The sequence below is a fragment of the Rattus norvegicus genome, chromosome 17 (genome assembly GCF_021556685.1).
Source record: "Rattus norvegicus strain SHRSP/BbbUtx chromosome 17, alternate assembly SHRSP_T2T, whole genome shotgun sequence".
Lineage (NCBI taxonomy): Eukaryota > Metazoa > Chordata > Mammalia > Rodentia > Muridae > Rattus > Rattus norvegicus.
The window spans coordinates 92,814,772-92,829,375 of NC_141550.1; the positions used below are offsets into that span (position 1 = coordinate 92,814,772).

The following is a 14,604-nucleotide window of genomic DNA, read 5'->3' on the forward strand; positions in this document are numbered from 1 at the left end:
TCATGCTAGGCAAGGACTCTATCGACTGGGCTACATTCCAGACCATGCTTGATGTTATCTCTTAGAGACTTACTCTGTGTGTGTGTGTGTGTGTGTGTGTGTGTGTGTGTGTGTGTGTGTGTGTGTGTGTGTAGCTAGTGTTACATGCAGTCATGAATCACCCCATGTGAGGACTTGGAACTTAGCTTAAAAGCAGCAAGAGTTCTTAAGTGCTGAACCATCCCTCTAGCCCTGCTAGACAGTTTCAATCCAAGGCTAGAAATGCAAGTTCAGTGAACACTTACAAGCACAGCTGTGTTCTGGAGATGCATCGTGACCAGTTCAGATTCAAGACTGAAGGGCTGTGACAGTGATGGCTGAGATGATCAGCTGCCCCAGGCCAGTCATGAACAGTACTCACTCTGGAAATTTCTGGTGTATGTAAATTGTGTTTGGCTCGGTATGGTAGCACATCCCCCCACCCCCTACTCAAGAGGTGAATTCAGGAGGATCATGAGTTGAAGAGCAGCCTCAGCTACATACCAAGTTTGAGGAGACTCTGGGCTATGTGAAACCTTATATACCTAATCTCCATTAATCAGTTGTTTCTATCAGAGTATTTTTCATCTTAGTTCCTGGTGTAAAATCAGTAGCATTAGGAAGTTTTTTAGTTTTTGGGTTTTTTTTCTACTGTGTTCAACTGGAGAGCATTGGAAGCCATCATTTTAGCTGCTGTGTCCAAACCATAGAGTCTGTCCCAATGTTTTAAGTAGAGCAGAGTTTTTACTGAACTGTGGACATAGGTAGAGAGGCAGGAGCTAACTCATGCCCTTCTACCTCGGCCTTCTGCTGTGCCTCTCCCCTTGCCCCTTCCAGGAAGACGAGTGTTTAGGAACAAGGGTATCTTTCTATCTTCTTAGCAGAGACATAGAGTTGGAGTTCCTCCTCTCCCTTCTTTTCTCTGTGTGGGGAAATGGCAGGCTCAGAGGTAGAAGGAACAGGATAGAGGTTCCCCTAGTCCAGTGCCTCTGGTGTGGCCACAAATTGGGCTGAAGTGACAAGTCTGCTTTGGTAGAGATGGAAATGAAGGGGCTTATCAAAAACATCTGGCTAGACAGTGTCAACAAGATATAGGTCAGCCTGGAAGATGTTCCTTTCATCCTCTGGGAGTTATGGGGTACATTGGAATGCTAGGGCTGGCATTTCCTAAGGCTCCATCATCCCTCTTTCTCTGAGCCTCACCTCCTGAGTTCCTTCATACACAGTGATTTCCAGCACATTTCCCTGCATTTGTTTCTGCTCTAAGAAGTAAGAGCTAAACCAGATATGGTGGTCCAGCACTTGGAAGGCAGAGGCAGTCGATCAGGAATTCAGGGTCGGCTGGGGATTTAGCTCAGTGGTAGAGCGCTTACCTAGGAAGCGCAAGGCCCTGGGTTCGGTCCCCAGCTCCGAAAAAAAAAAAAAAAGGAATTCAGGGTCATCCTCTGCTACAGAGTGAGTGTGAAAGCATCTTGAGCTACAAGACCCTGTGAAAACAGCCAGATCATTCCATGGACAGCTTAATGAGAAAGTAGGCAACCAGTCACATCTCTGAAATGTTTAGAGCCCGCCCCCTCTTTCTGCTGGGAGCCTAGATCATTGATGCTCACAACATCTGACTTTCCTACGAAGCTATTTATAAAAATATCTGTGTTTAGCGGCTGAAGAGATGGGCTCTGCTGTTAAGCACACCGGCTCCTCTTGCAGAGCAAGAGTTTCCAGGGTCCACATCGAGATTGATAAGCAAACTCTGTAACTCCAGTTCTAGGGTATCTGTCACCCTCTTCTGACCACTGCAGGCACCATGCATTCATACCAATAAATCTGAAAAAAATCATTGAAACGACTGCATTTGGTCATCAGCTGCCACTTTAAATATATCTGGCAATAAAATAAGTTAGACATCGATTTACTAACAGTGAAACAGACGTGATAGGCAAGTCTCACTGTAGACGAGGTTGATTGGAGTTCACACTGGGTGTGTGTCTGTGTGTGTGTGTGTGTTTTCACACAGTGTGAACACAGTGTGCACACATGTTGTTGATAAATTGTGGGGTTTGGAGTTACCACTGAAATTTCTAGGCTTTTGTGACTAAGAGCAAGGCATTGGACCAGGGACACATAGGATATTGGTAGAAAGTAAGGAATGTTTTCTTCTCTTATTAAGGAAGAAAAGTTAGAGCCAATCTTGGAGTCAGATCAAAGGCTCAAAGTATGGGTCATGGGGGTTGTGCATCTTTATAAATCATTTACACAGATCCTACCTTTCCTCAAATGCCTATGGTATGGGATTTTCTCAGACATGTTCTAATTGTTATATGTATCCTTTGGTTGAGAAAATGGGGGTTCCACGATTTTTCTGTCCTTGATTGTAATCTCTCCACATTACGCTTCTGCTCCTTGATCCTGAGTCCATAGACTATTTAACTTTTGATTGTATTATTTGGGAAGACGTTTAAAACTGCCAAAGTATACCAAATATGTCAGTGTAGCTTTGACTTTCCCCCATGCTTCTGTTATCTCACAGCTGTGACTGGAAGATTAGGAAGGATGGCCACTAATGTGTCAAATTCCTAGAGCAGGATCGTCCTGTCACTCTTAGGTTTAGTTAGACTGTCTGTAGTGAGGCTCAGATATCCTACTATTTAATTTGTAGTTCCCACACTCAGAAGAGATTGGCATATTAAAGTACATAACCTTAACAGTCCTCAGAGAAAGCCAAAGCTGTGCACAAGTTAAAGTGACAAAGTCCAATTTTATTCAGGGCAGTATAACTAAAGAGACCCAGGTACTGAGCTGGCCTGTGTTCTAAACACACGAGAGATACATGGGGATGTATAGTCAAGAAACATGGAGCTCATGGTTGATACCAACATGGGTGAATTTTAGTAACCCCTACCTTGAAAGCTTCCTGCTGAAGGCAGGCAAGCATGCACAGATATCAAGGATGTGGATAGAAACATTTCTGTAAGATAGGGAGGGGGTGAGTGTGTATATGTGGGTTCTTGCTAAACTGCCTTGGCGACTGCTAAATCTTGAGTGAACAAAGATGTACACACAAAGCACACAGGCCAAGTAGAAGGTTCAAAGTCTAACTAAAGTTTGATTTGTGTAAGAATCTGTGTCAGATACCCGACTGTATGCAATGTAATTGGACAGGGCTACAAAGGGTATTGTAGCTGGACCCAGAATTTTTCAAGAATCTCTCTTTCTCTAAAGAAATATAAGGTTGGGCCCCAACGATATCTGAGGATAGCCCTGCTGTCATCTCGGTGAAACTTTACTCATCCTTTTTAATCCTATGACCTCCAGCAGATGATAGGACAACAGTTCATTGTACATACTGACCATGAACAAAATAAAACCAAAACCAAAAACAAGGAGAAGTATATTCTGAGGCAACTCTGAGTGAATACTGCATAGGGTTACAGATTCGGGTTTTCCAGAATTAAAGACTCTATTGAGGAAGAGGTTGGCATGAGGTCTTATAGCCATAGAACAAAAGATAATAAATCAATACACAAATACAGGGGAAAGAACACTTAGTGGGCAGCCTACAGCACAGCAGGAAAATGTCCCGCTGATGATATTCTTCTTTTCCACATTACTGAAAAGCCAGTCGTTGGCTGAGTTCAACAATACATTTCAAATGTTTTATATAACAGGCACAAAGATCCTAGGTCAGCTACAAAGGTTGGTAATAAGTTTAAAGACCCCAAAGATAGTACAAGATAATTTTGGCTTCCGATGATTCATCCCCTGTGTAGTGGTCAAGTACTCCTCAGTCACTTTGAGCAGTCTTCAACACAGATGTCGTTTTTTCAGTGAACCTGCACTTACATTAGAAACAAGAGACTTGGTGCTTTTAGAAGCAGAGTCACTGGGAGAAGCTGCACAGGGCCCGCCCCTCTGCACTGGTCCCGCCTTCTTCCTCTCATTGGCTGAGATTCTCAGCGCGTCACTCCGGCGACCAGGTTGTGCCCGCCCTCCCAGCAGAGAGGGAATCAAAGCGCTGGAAAAGGCGCGTGTGTGCAGGTATAGAGATCTAGTCTGGGTCAGGGCTATGGAAGGTGTGGAAACCCTGTTTCCTTGGTTACCTGAGAGGGCGGAGTAACAGCTCTGGTTGACCAGGCAGGTTAGGCAGGTCGGGATTCCCTTGCCAGGGTGATAATCCACCTCGGACCACATAGCTGAGGTAAAGAAGGGAGCAGGCTGCTTTAGAGGATCAGGGTCTCGACCTCAGCAGGTCATGGGGGGAAGGTGGAGGGCTACTCTGCGGGGTTGTACCGCGCCAGGGGAAAGGTTGGTGGCCAGTGCTTGTCCTGCCCGGGTTCACTGAACTTGAGCCCTGCATGGTTGCTTACTGAGGTGGTCCCTTGCCCCAAGGGCTCTGGCAGTGGGGCGGACCCCATGCAAACTTTACTAAGCAGGGCGCTGGTGCGGCAGGCCAGGGCCCTCAGGGGTCTCTTCACCCGAGGTAGTAGTGCTCAACTGGAAGTTCCCTACCCTCAGCTCCCCTGGTCCTTTCCAGCAGGTGATTGAGGGAACTGACAGGTTGAGGGTGTCTCACTTTAAGCCTTGGGCCCATCTCATTCTCACTCAGGTGCTCCAAGTTCCTGCTCTCCTTTCCCTGCCTGTGACACCTGCTGCTGCACTCCACACACCACCCTTCCTGGTTCATGCTCATCTCTGGAGAGGTGGCTGAGATGCTAATATTATAGGGAAATGAACCAGGGAGATTTCCTCTGCCACCTGAAGCCAACATTCATGAAGGGTTGGAGCTCAGGCAGTCAAGAAAAGTGTCTTTTTCCAATCCTGAGAGAGACAAACAAAACAGCAAATCATTCTTCTCTCTGGCTCTGTCTCTATCTGTCTCTCTGTCTCTCTGTCTCTCTGTCTCTCTGTCTCTCTGTCTCTCTGTCTCTCTCTCTCTCTCTCTCTCTCTCTCTCTCACACACACACACACACACACACACACACACCACAACACAGACAGACAGAGATCTGCTCTTGCTTGATAGATGTGTGAGAAAAAAATTGTTGGTTCGTGTTGAAGGGCATTTATGTTGAATTCTGGCCAGTATTTCTTTAAGCATCAAATTCATTTTCCATTTACTCCAGGGTTTGTTTAACAGACTGGTAAGGCACAGTGATTTGTGTCTTTTCTTCCTGAAGGCCCTTGGATGTTCTACCCTTATGTTAACTTCCACATCTAGTAACCTTATACTAATCCACACCTAGTAATCTTATAGTAATAAAGATGTTGTTATGTAGTTAATTGGTAGGCGGTGTCTGTATGTAAAGAGCTTTGCAGGTAACTTTTCTGTTGCTCTTTGCTGTCATCCACATTTTTACTAATACATACAGACATTGAGAGACTTTGTGAGAGGACATGAGGGAGATGGGTTTCTCTGATTTAGTTTCCATTAAGATACTTCCCAAACAATAACTTTCATATACAGCATATGTATTTAATAAAGATCTGTTAAGTATCTATTGTGCAAGAGACGCTTTTCAAAAGCAGGTGAATATCACCTCATGGGACAGCCGTCTTCTAGAAGAAATTCAGATCATAAATAAATAGAATATGCCCTTGTCAGATGATGTTAAAGAACTTAAGAGAAAAAGCAGGGAGAAGGCAGAGCCAGAAATGGGTTTCAATATGACTAGATGTCTTCTATACTTTTCAAATATATTTTATGCATGCGAGTGTGTGTGTGTGTTTGTGTGTGTGTGTGTGTGTGTGTGTGTGTGTGTATACCTGGTTGTGAGCATTGTTCGCATGCACAGTCTAGAGGAGGAGTTCGGGTGTCCTGCTCTATCATTATCCTGCTTAGTGCTTTGAGATGGTGTCTGAACTTGAAGCTAGGTTGGCATGCCAGCACCAATATTTCTTCTGCAGCTCTCAAGGCTTTGGTTTAGACGCACATATGTAGTCAGATGTGCTTTTTATGGAGATTTAAACTCGGGTTTATGTTTGCCCAGCAAACACCCATATACACTGACCTAGTTCCCTTAAGGCTGATTGTATATGACTTCTTTTTTTCTGAATTTGCTCCTTTTTTATTTATTTTTATTATTCATTTTAATTTTTATTGGGTATTTTTATTTACATTTCTCTTTTTCTTTTCTTTTCTATTTTTTTAAAATGTATTTACATTTCAAATGTTATTCCCTTTCATGGTTTCCTATCCATAACCCCCATCCCATTCACCCTCCCACTTCTTTTATAATTTTTTTTCCTCCCCAAACATCTCCCTTTCCTGCCTCCCTGCCCTGAAATTCCACTACAGTGAGAGGTCCAGACTTGGCAGGACAAAGGGTTTCTCCTCCCATTGGTACCCAACAAGGCCATGCTCTGCTACATGAAGCTGGAGCCATGGGTCTGTTCATGTGTACTCTGTGGGTAGTGGATTAGTCCCTAGGAGCTCTGGTTGATTAGAATTGTTGTTCTTTTGGGCTTTTTGTTTTATGATGGAACATCTTTTGGGAATACGGCCAGGACAGGTATAGCAGGGTCCTCAGACAGTCCAATTTTCAATTTTCTGAAGAACCTCCAGAGGGATTTCCAGAGAGGTTGTACCAGTTTACAATCCCACCATCAATGGAGGAGTGTTCCTCTTTCTCCTCATCCTTGCCACCATCTTCTGTCACCTGAGTTTTTATCTTAGTCATTCTGACTTGTGTGAGATGGATTCTCAGGGTTGTTTCAATTTGCATTCTCTGAATGACTCCAGATGTACGCTGAACATTTCTTTAGGTGTTTCTCCGACATTCGATATTCCTCAGCTGAGAATTCTTTGTTTAACTCTGTACCCCGTTTTTTTCATAGGGTTATCTGACTCACTGGAGTCTAACTTCTTGCGTTCTTTGTATATTTTGGATATTAGCCCTCTATCAGATGTAGGATTGTTAAAGATCTTTTCCCACTCTGTTGGTTAAAGTCACACCATGGCATTATATATTATTTGGGACTAATATGAAGGGTATCATTTCCCTAATTTCTTTCTCAGCCTGTTTATCCTTTGAATAGAGGATGGCTACTGATTTGTTTGAGTTAATTTTATATCGAGCCACTTTGCTCTTTGTCAGGCTTAGTAGTTCTCTGGTTCAACTTCTGTGGTCACTTAAGTATTCTATCATATCATCTGCGAATAGTGATATTTTGACTTCTTCCTTTCCACTTTGTATCTCTTTGACCTTCATTTGTTGTCTGATTACTCTGGCTAAGACTTCAAGAACTATATTCAATAAGCAGCAAGAAATTGGGCAACTTTGTCTACTCCCTGATTTTAATGGGACTGTTTCATTTTTCTATCCATGTAGTTTGATGTTGGCTACTGTTTGCTGTATATTGCTTTTACTATGTTTAGGTACCGACCTTTATACCAGGACTTTTATTATGAAGGGGTGTTGAATTTTGTCCATTGCTTTCTCAGCATCTAATGAAATGATCATGTGGTTTTTATCTTTGAGGTTTTTTTTTTATAAAGTGAATTCTGTTAATGGACTTCCATATATTGAACCATCCCTCTCTTCCTGGGGTGAAGTCTACTTGATCATGACGGTTGTTCATTTTTATGTATTCTTTGATCCTGTTGCGAAAATTTTATTGAGTATTTTTGCATTGATATTCAAAAGGGAATTTGGTCTGTAGTTCTCTTTATTTGTTGGGTCTTTCTGTGGTTTCAGTAAAGTAATTGTGACTTCATAGAAGGCATTTGGTAGTGCTTTCTCCATTTCTATTTTGTAGAATGGTTTGGAGAGCATTGGTATGAGGTCTTCTATTAATGTCTGATAGAATTCTGCATTAAACCCATCTTGTGGTGGGCTATTTTTGATTCGCAGACTTTTAATAACTGGTTCTAATTCTTTAGGAGTTATGAGGCAATTTCAGTGGTTTATCTGTTCCTTGTTTATCTTTGGTACTTGGTATTTGTCTAGAAAACTGTCCATTTCCTCCAGATTTTTAAGTTTTGTTAAATTTGGCCTTTCTTAATAGGACCTGATGATTTTTTTCATTTCCTCAGATTCTGTTGTTATGTCTCCTCTTTTATTTCTGATTTTGTTTATTTGGACACACTCTCTGTGCCCTCAGGTTAGTCTGTCTAAGGGTTTATCTATCTTATTGATTTTCTCAGAGAACCAGCTCTTGGTTTTGTTGGTTCTTTGTATAGACATTTTTGTTTCTACTTGGTTGATTTCAGCCCTGAGAATGATTATATCCTACCTTCTACTGCTCTTGTTTGCAGTTGCCTTGTTTTGATCTGGAGATTTTAGGTGTGCTGTCAAGCTGCTGATTTGCGCTCTCTCCTGTTGTTTGCTTTTTTCAGGCAGTCACACCTATGAGATTTCCTCTTCACACAGCTTCCATTGTGTCCCATCAGTTTGGGAATGTTGTAACTTCATTTTCATTAAACGCTAAGGAGTGTTCTAATTTCTTTCTTTATTCCTTCCTTGACCAAGGTATATGTGTGTAGAACATTGTTCAACTTCCATGTATATGTGGGTGTTCTTTCATTATTGTTGTTATTGAAGATCAGCCTTAGTCTGTGGAATATGATGGATTGCATGTGATTATTTCTATCTTCCTGTATCTGTTGAGGTGTGTTTTATGACCCGTCATATGGTCAGTTTTTGAGAAGATACCATGAGGTGCTGAAAAGAAGGTGACTCCGGAGTCTGACTCCTTGGTCCCTGGTTTCCAACAGGGCTCCTGTCAGGACTGTGGCCCTGTCTGTAGCAGACCTCCTGTGAGGGCCTTCCAACTGGAGGATATTCAAAGGGGCAGAGAAGCTGCTGATATGTTGCCCAGGCTGCAGTAGATCTCCTGGGAGGCCTTCAGACTGTGGAGTCTTCACAGGAACATTCAAACTGTGTCCTGTGTGAAGCTGTTCTGGGGACACATATAAAGGGGGGTGACAATGGACTGTGGTTTCTCTTTCCTTGAGGGCAGCCACAGAACAGGGAGGCCTTTTATTGATTTTGGCAACTGCCCTGCATGTCACAGAGACCCTGGGAGGCCTCCAGATTGTGGTGTCAATTTCCCAGTTGCCCTGTATAAAGAGGACCTCTTGGAATGCCCTCAACTGTGGTGTCCTGTGTGCATTACATCTCCTGGGATGTCTCAAATTGTGTTGTCAGATGCCCTGGGTGTAGCAGATTTCCTTGGATGCCTCAGCATGCGGTATCAAATGTTCTGAGTGCAGTAGTTCTTCTGATACACTTCAGGATATTACGCCTAATGTTCAGAGTGCAGTGGATCCTCTGTTAAGCCTCAAGATATAGTATGTTCCAGGAAGCAGACTAGCTAGCAGTCTGTCCCTGCAGAAAGGTAGAGGCAGAAAGTCTGTCTGACATTTTCTTCAGTGAAAGTCACTGCTGGTTTATCACACTCTGTAGGACTAAATTCCTCATGTGAAAAAGGCTTTATTTCAAGGGTGAGGTTACCACTTCCACTGGTGTGGTCAAACCGTGAGAATCTGAAGTTTCAAAATTCTCATCTTCAACAGGGTCCTTCCACACACCCCATTTCAAGTGATAGGATCCCATTCTTTGTCAGTTAATGTCTTTACTGTAACTGCTGAAGCTTGAATTTTCACTCTAATTCAGCCAAACTAAAGAGGGCTGAAGTTTGATGTTCTGCAACTCAAGATCTATGACTGCTAGAGAAAACTTCTCTCCAAGGACACACTTAGTAAATTTTACACTGTTTACTTGCATCTGGAACCATTTAATTTTATCATACACCTCATTCGTTTCCTTCATCCATTTTTCCAGAGATACTAAGAGCATCAAGCCAGCAAAATCATTTTCTGATTTTTCCCCCAACTTGTAGAAAATTTTGTATACCTAATCACCAAAGTCATGAAGATAATCAAAGGCATTGGCTTCTTTAAGTTTGAAAGACAGTATCAACCACAGATCTTCAATATTTTCCGACCCCCAGAAGACAGAGTATGTGTGGAGGTTTCAGTAGTTGAAGGAGCTGGTGAATTGTTAAACCAACTCCACATTCTTAAAAGTCTCATATTTACACATCTGCTCCTCTAGAACCATTCCAGGTACCAACTTATGTATTGGTCAGAATTCTCTAGACTCACAGAATTTATAGGTAGTCTCTGTATAGTAAGGGAACTTGTTGATGACATACAGTCTGTAGTCCAACTCCCCAACCATGGTCAGCAGCAGCTGTGAATGGTGTCCAAGGATATAGCAGTGTCTTAGTCCCACAAGACAGGCAGGCTAAGAAGAGAGAACCTTTCTTATTCCAAAGTCTTTATGTAGGTCTCCAGCAGAAGGTGTCTGGAACTTGCTTTGTCCCAGATGACCTTGAACTCTGAGATCGCCAAGCCTTAGTCTCCTGGAATTCATAGGCACTATGCCCCAAGATCTCCATGCCAAGATACAGGTCAAATACTTCTATCTCCCAGCCTTAAGATCAGTATCAAAGGTGAACCTTTCAATTCTGAATTGTAGTTCATTCCGGATATAGTCAAGTTGACAACTAGGAATAGCCACAATAGATATGTATGCACTTATTTGTGTGGATGTGTGCATGTTGTGTGTCCATATAGAGACTATTTTGTTGGGCTTCACATTTTTAAGAGTATTAAAAGTTTTGACTGTCCACTTTCATCATATTAAATTTCATTGTCTTCATTGTAATGTGTTGTAGTGTTCCCTGGTCATACTTGCACCTCATCTTGTGAAGCTCTTCAGGGTCTCTCCAATGAGACTCATGGAAACAGTGATCTATGCAGTAGCAAGAGTAATTTAATCTGGCATGCCTGGGTCTTCCCAGTTCAAAGGAGATGACCCTGAGCAGTCTCTGATAGGGAGTTATATACCTTGAAAACTATTGGACACAATTCAAACATTGGTAACTAGGCAGGGTACTAATGATGTGGTGAAGTGACATTCAAGCTGACTCGTGATCAGTGGACCATTGTGGACTTTCCAGCGGGCACAGTGGGGAGTCAAGGAGAGGTCTGTGGAGTTACAGGTGGGTTTGTCTGACAGTCTGGCTTATAGATGCTCAGGAAACTAACTACTCCTTGGAAGGGAGGGGTCTGTGTGCATGGAGGTTTGTGGGGAAACTTTCCCACTGGCCTTGGATCGACCCAACTATGACTCTTCATTCCCCCATTGTCTGTTAGTACAGCTTCCTTCTTGAAGCTTACAGTCCTCCAGCTTGTATTTTGCCTCCCTATTTGCAGCTACACCTAGTGTGTCTTAAGATCATTAACTGGACTATATTCACTTAGCAAGGGTCCAGCTAGAGGACCTTCATTACGGGAAATTAAGACACACAGTCCATACAGACATATACTTAGCAGGGACAATAGACTCAGGACTGAGACTGAGTCAACATTGACTTGAGGGGGTTGCTGTGCGTTTGAACCTCTATTTTCCTACAGCTAGAGCCAGGTAGTCTTCCTCAGTGGAGGAGCAGATCTGGCATGGTTGTAGTGCACCCATGTGGTGACTGTGTTCAACAGATGATGAAATGTCCTTTTCACCTTGGTTTAGGCTCAGCTTGGTGAAATCTTAACTTGTGAGGTTCTGGAACCAGGCCTGCTTCATAGAGGGTACATTATTTAGGCCAAACATATTCATGAGCCTATTGGGGAGCTCTGACCTTAAGTATTAAATTATCATTTTTCAGATCTGTAATAGCTGTCAACTGTAGGCTGGCTACAATGGGGGCTAGAATGCCATCTATATCTAATATAGGGCAGAGGGAAGGAGCATCATGCAGTCCCCACCAGTCTCCAAGGCTAATATAATTAAGGTCTCTTTTAGAATTTTATTAATCTTTTCTAACTTTTCTGAACTCCGGGGACAATATACACAGTGGAGTTTCAAACTAGTCCCAAAGACCTTAGCAAGTCCCTGACTTACCTGAAATACAAAGGCAGTCCCCATTATCTGATCCTATTACCTTAAGTGCTCTAAACCTGGGTCACCTGGCAAGCATTCAAGTTTGTCATGTCCGTGACTCTGGATCTTTCTGGGAACAGTTCTTGTTAAAGAGGCGGGTACTATTACCTTACCTTTAGTCGATCGTCATGAGCCCATTTAATTTCTTTTTCTACATATATCAGCTGTTCTGGGCAGTTTTCCTAGGACAGTGGCCAATCAAGAGATGACTCTGTACTTTAAGGTTGCATCCTAAGCAGCCTTATCAGCCCGGCTGTTATCTCTAGCCATTGGATCTTTTGGCAAAGGATTCCATGCACATGAGCCGTTGTAAATGCCTATCTGGCTGTCCCTGAAGATGTTAACAACCAGTCCTCTTCCCATGATGAGGGCCTGTTTTAATGTTCTTAGTTTGACCATTTGAAATGAAGTGCTTGGAGGAAGACACTGAGTCCAGATTCCCTCCATTTGTATTGTCACCACTGCCCCTGCCCTCCTCTCACCCCCATGGATGAAGCTGCTTCTGTCCATAACCCAGGTCTGTTCTGTTTCTGACAAAGGAGTGTTCCTCAAGTCAGGTCAGGTACTGAACACCTGTGCCACAACCTCGTCACATTGATGGAGTGGACAGTCCCAAGTCAGGGTCAGGTGGGAGAGTTGCAAGGTTTAGGAAAACTGGTGGCTAGAAAACATTTCAGCCAGGGAAAACTCTGATAATGTAGCATGTAGGCATTACTGAATCATCAGTCAGAATTGTAGGGGTAGTCATGAGCGTCAAAGTAAATTTATTGAAGCTTGGAATTTCTTTTGTCCTAAATCGGGTGGTGTGTTGGCTGGAAGTGGTCTAATTAATTCTTTCTGTCGTGATCTGTACTCTTCTACAATCTCCCTGCAACTTAACTTTTCTCTAACATTTGGTACGAACTTAATTGATGAAAGTCAGGGCTATCATATGAGAAATTTCTCTTTGCTCTTATTTAATATCATATGTGAGCCTGGGACAAATTATTATTGAGATATGCTTATAGAGCCTGGTGGCAAATCTGGAGACACTCCCTACCCCTTACTGAATTGAAGCCCTAATCTGGGTGGGTTCCTTTTGGGGCCAGGAGCCATTTGTAAGCTCTGTTGAAAGATACTTTTGCCCACATGGAGCCTCTCAGGGATGCTGGATGCCAGTTTGCACTGTGTCAGCAATGAGCAGAAGAGCAGGGAAAAAGGGGTTAAATCCTTGTGACCTTGTGAGCCATGAAACTCTGAACCAATCCTGAAGAAAAAGAGGATTCAACAAGTGTCTGCTGGGCATTAAACTCAGGAGCTCTGGAAGAGCGCTCAGTTCTCTTCACCTCTGTGCTATGTCTCCAGCCCTAAGGCTGAATCTGTCAATAAGGAAGGAGCTGGCTGCTGGGCTGAAGTAGGCTTTTGTTGTTTCTAGTGAAGAAGAAGTGTTTAGAAGGTAGGGGTTGTGGAGGAGGGGAAATGTCTGAAACATTTTATCCTCTATTGATGACACCTTGGAGAGTTAAAAGGTCTCTCTCCTGGTGGCCATTTAACATCAAAAGCAGGCCACTCCAAGTTTCATTAAGTGGTCCTTAGTCCTAAATTCTTGAAAATTACTCAGAATAAGATTAAGGTGAGAAAACAATTGGTCCCCTGTCTAAAATTTTCAGCAGTTCAAGTCCAAAACATGAAAACAAGAATGCAAAAAAAAGAACATCTAACACACAAACCAAGTGTCCCTTTTCAAGGGCAAAGTACACAGACCAACCCCATCCCTGCCGTGGATGGGATAACTCAGGCTATCTGCTCCTGCCAGAAGTGAGATGCACACAGGTTCTGGTGACTTTGCTGGCCTCACCCTGGATCAAAGTTCTCTGACATTGCTGGCCTCTGGACAGGTCAAATCCCTGTTACCTAGCCTCTGTGAGCCCTCCTGATGCTTGCAAGAAAGAAAGGAGCCAAAAGCAGAACACAATGAAGCTAGATAGAGAGAGCACAGAGAAGTCAACCTCAGTACCTAGCTGTAACAGCCACTCCTCCCTTTCACCACTCTCCCATGGGTCCCACAGAAGAAGCAAGTTTCCAGTTGAATACACCAATGTGAGGTCCAAACTGAACCGATTCCAGGACCTCTTGATTGAGATTGATAGAGACAGTCATCTATACAATAGCAAGAGGAGTACATTCTGCCTTAATGAGGCCTTCCCGCTTAAAGGGAGGTGACCCTGAATAGACTCTGACAGGGAGTTATATACCTTGCTAAGAACTGGGGCAGAATTCAAGCAGTTGGTAACTAGGCAGGGTATTATTGATGGGGCAAAGTGACCTCCTACTGACTAGTGATCAGTGAACCATTCCTGCTTTTCCAGAGGGGAAGAGAGGTGAGTTGGAAATCATAGGTAGCTTTGTTTAACAGTTTGGCTTGCAGTTCTCTGCGAACTGACTATTCCCTGGATGGGATGGGTCACTGTGCTTGAAGGTCGGCAGTGGAACTTTCCCACTGGTCTTCAATTGACCCACACCTCTGGCTCTTTCAAGAGTGATTCCTTCCCACAGGCAGTCGTCTTTGCTGTAGTAGAATCAAATATGGGGAGAGTATAGAAAGGAGGCAAAAGAAGGAAATAAATAATTTAGGTTAAATAAAAATCGCAAGAAACCATTAGC

General features: G+C 43.1%; 1 long non-coding RNA gene across 5 annotated transcripts in view; it reads left to right on the forward strand.

Moving 5' to 3' along the window:
• Positions 1-3,990: 3,990 nt before the first annotated feature.
• Positions 3,991-14,604, forward strand: part of LOC148000328 (uncharacterized) — a 33,001-nt gene continuing 22,387 nt past the window's right edge. For 2 of the 5 annotated variants that reach the window (XR_015641952.1, XR_015641954.1), the window contains exon 1: positions 4,077-4,213. This is a non-coding gene — a long non-coding RNA (uncharacterized LOC148000328). Of the gene's footprint in view, positions 4,214-14,604 lie in introns of all 5 variants that reach the window. The other 3 variants (XR_015641953.1, XR_015641951.1, XR_015641955.1) reach the window with 3 other exon arrangements.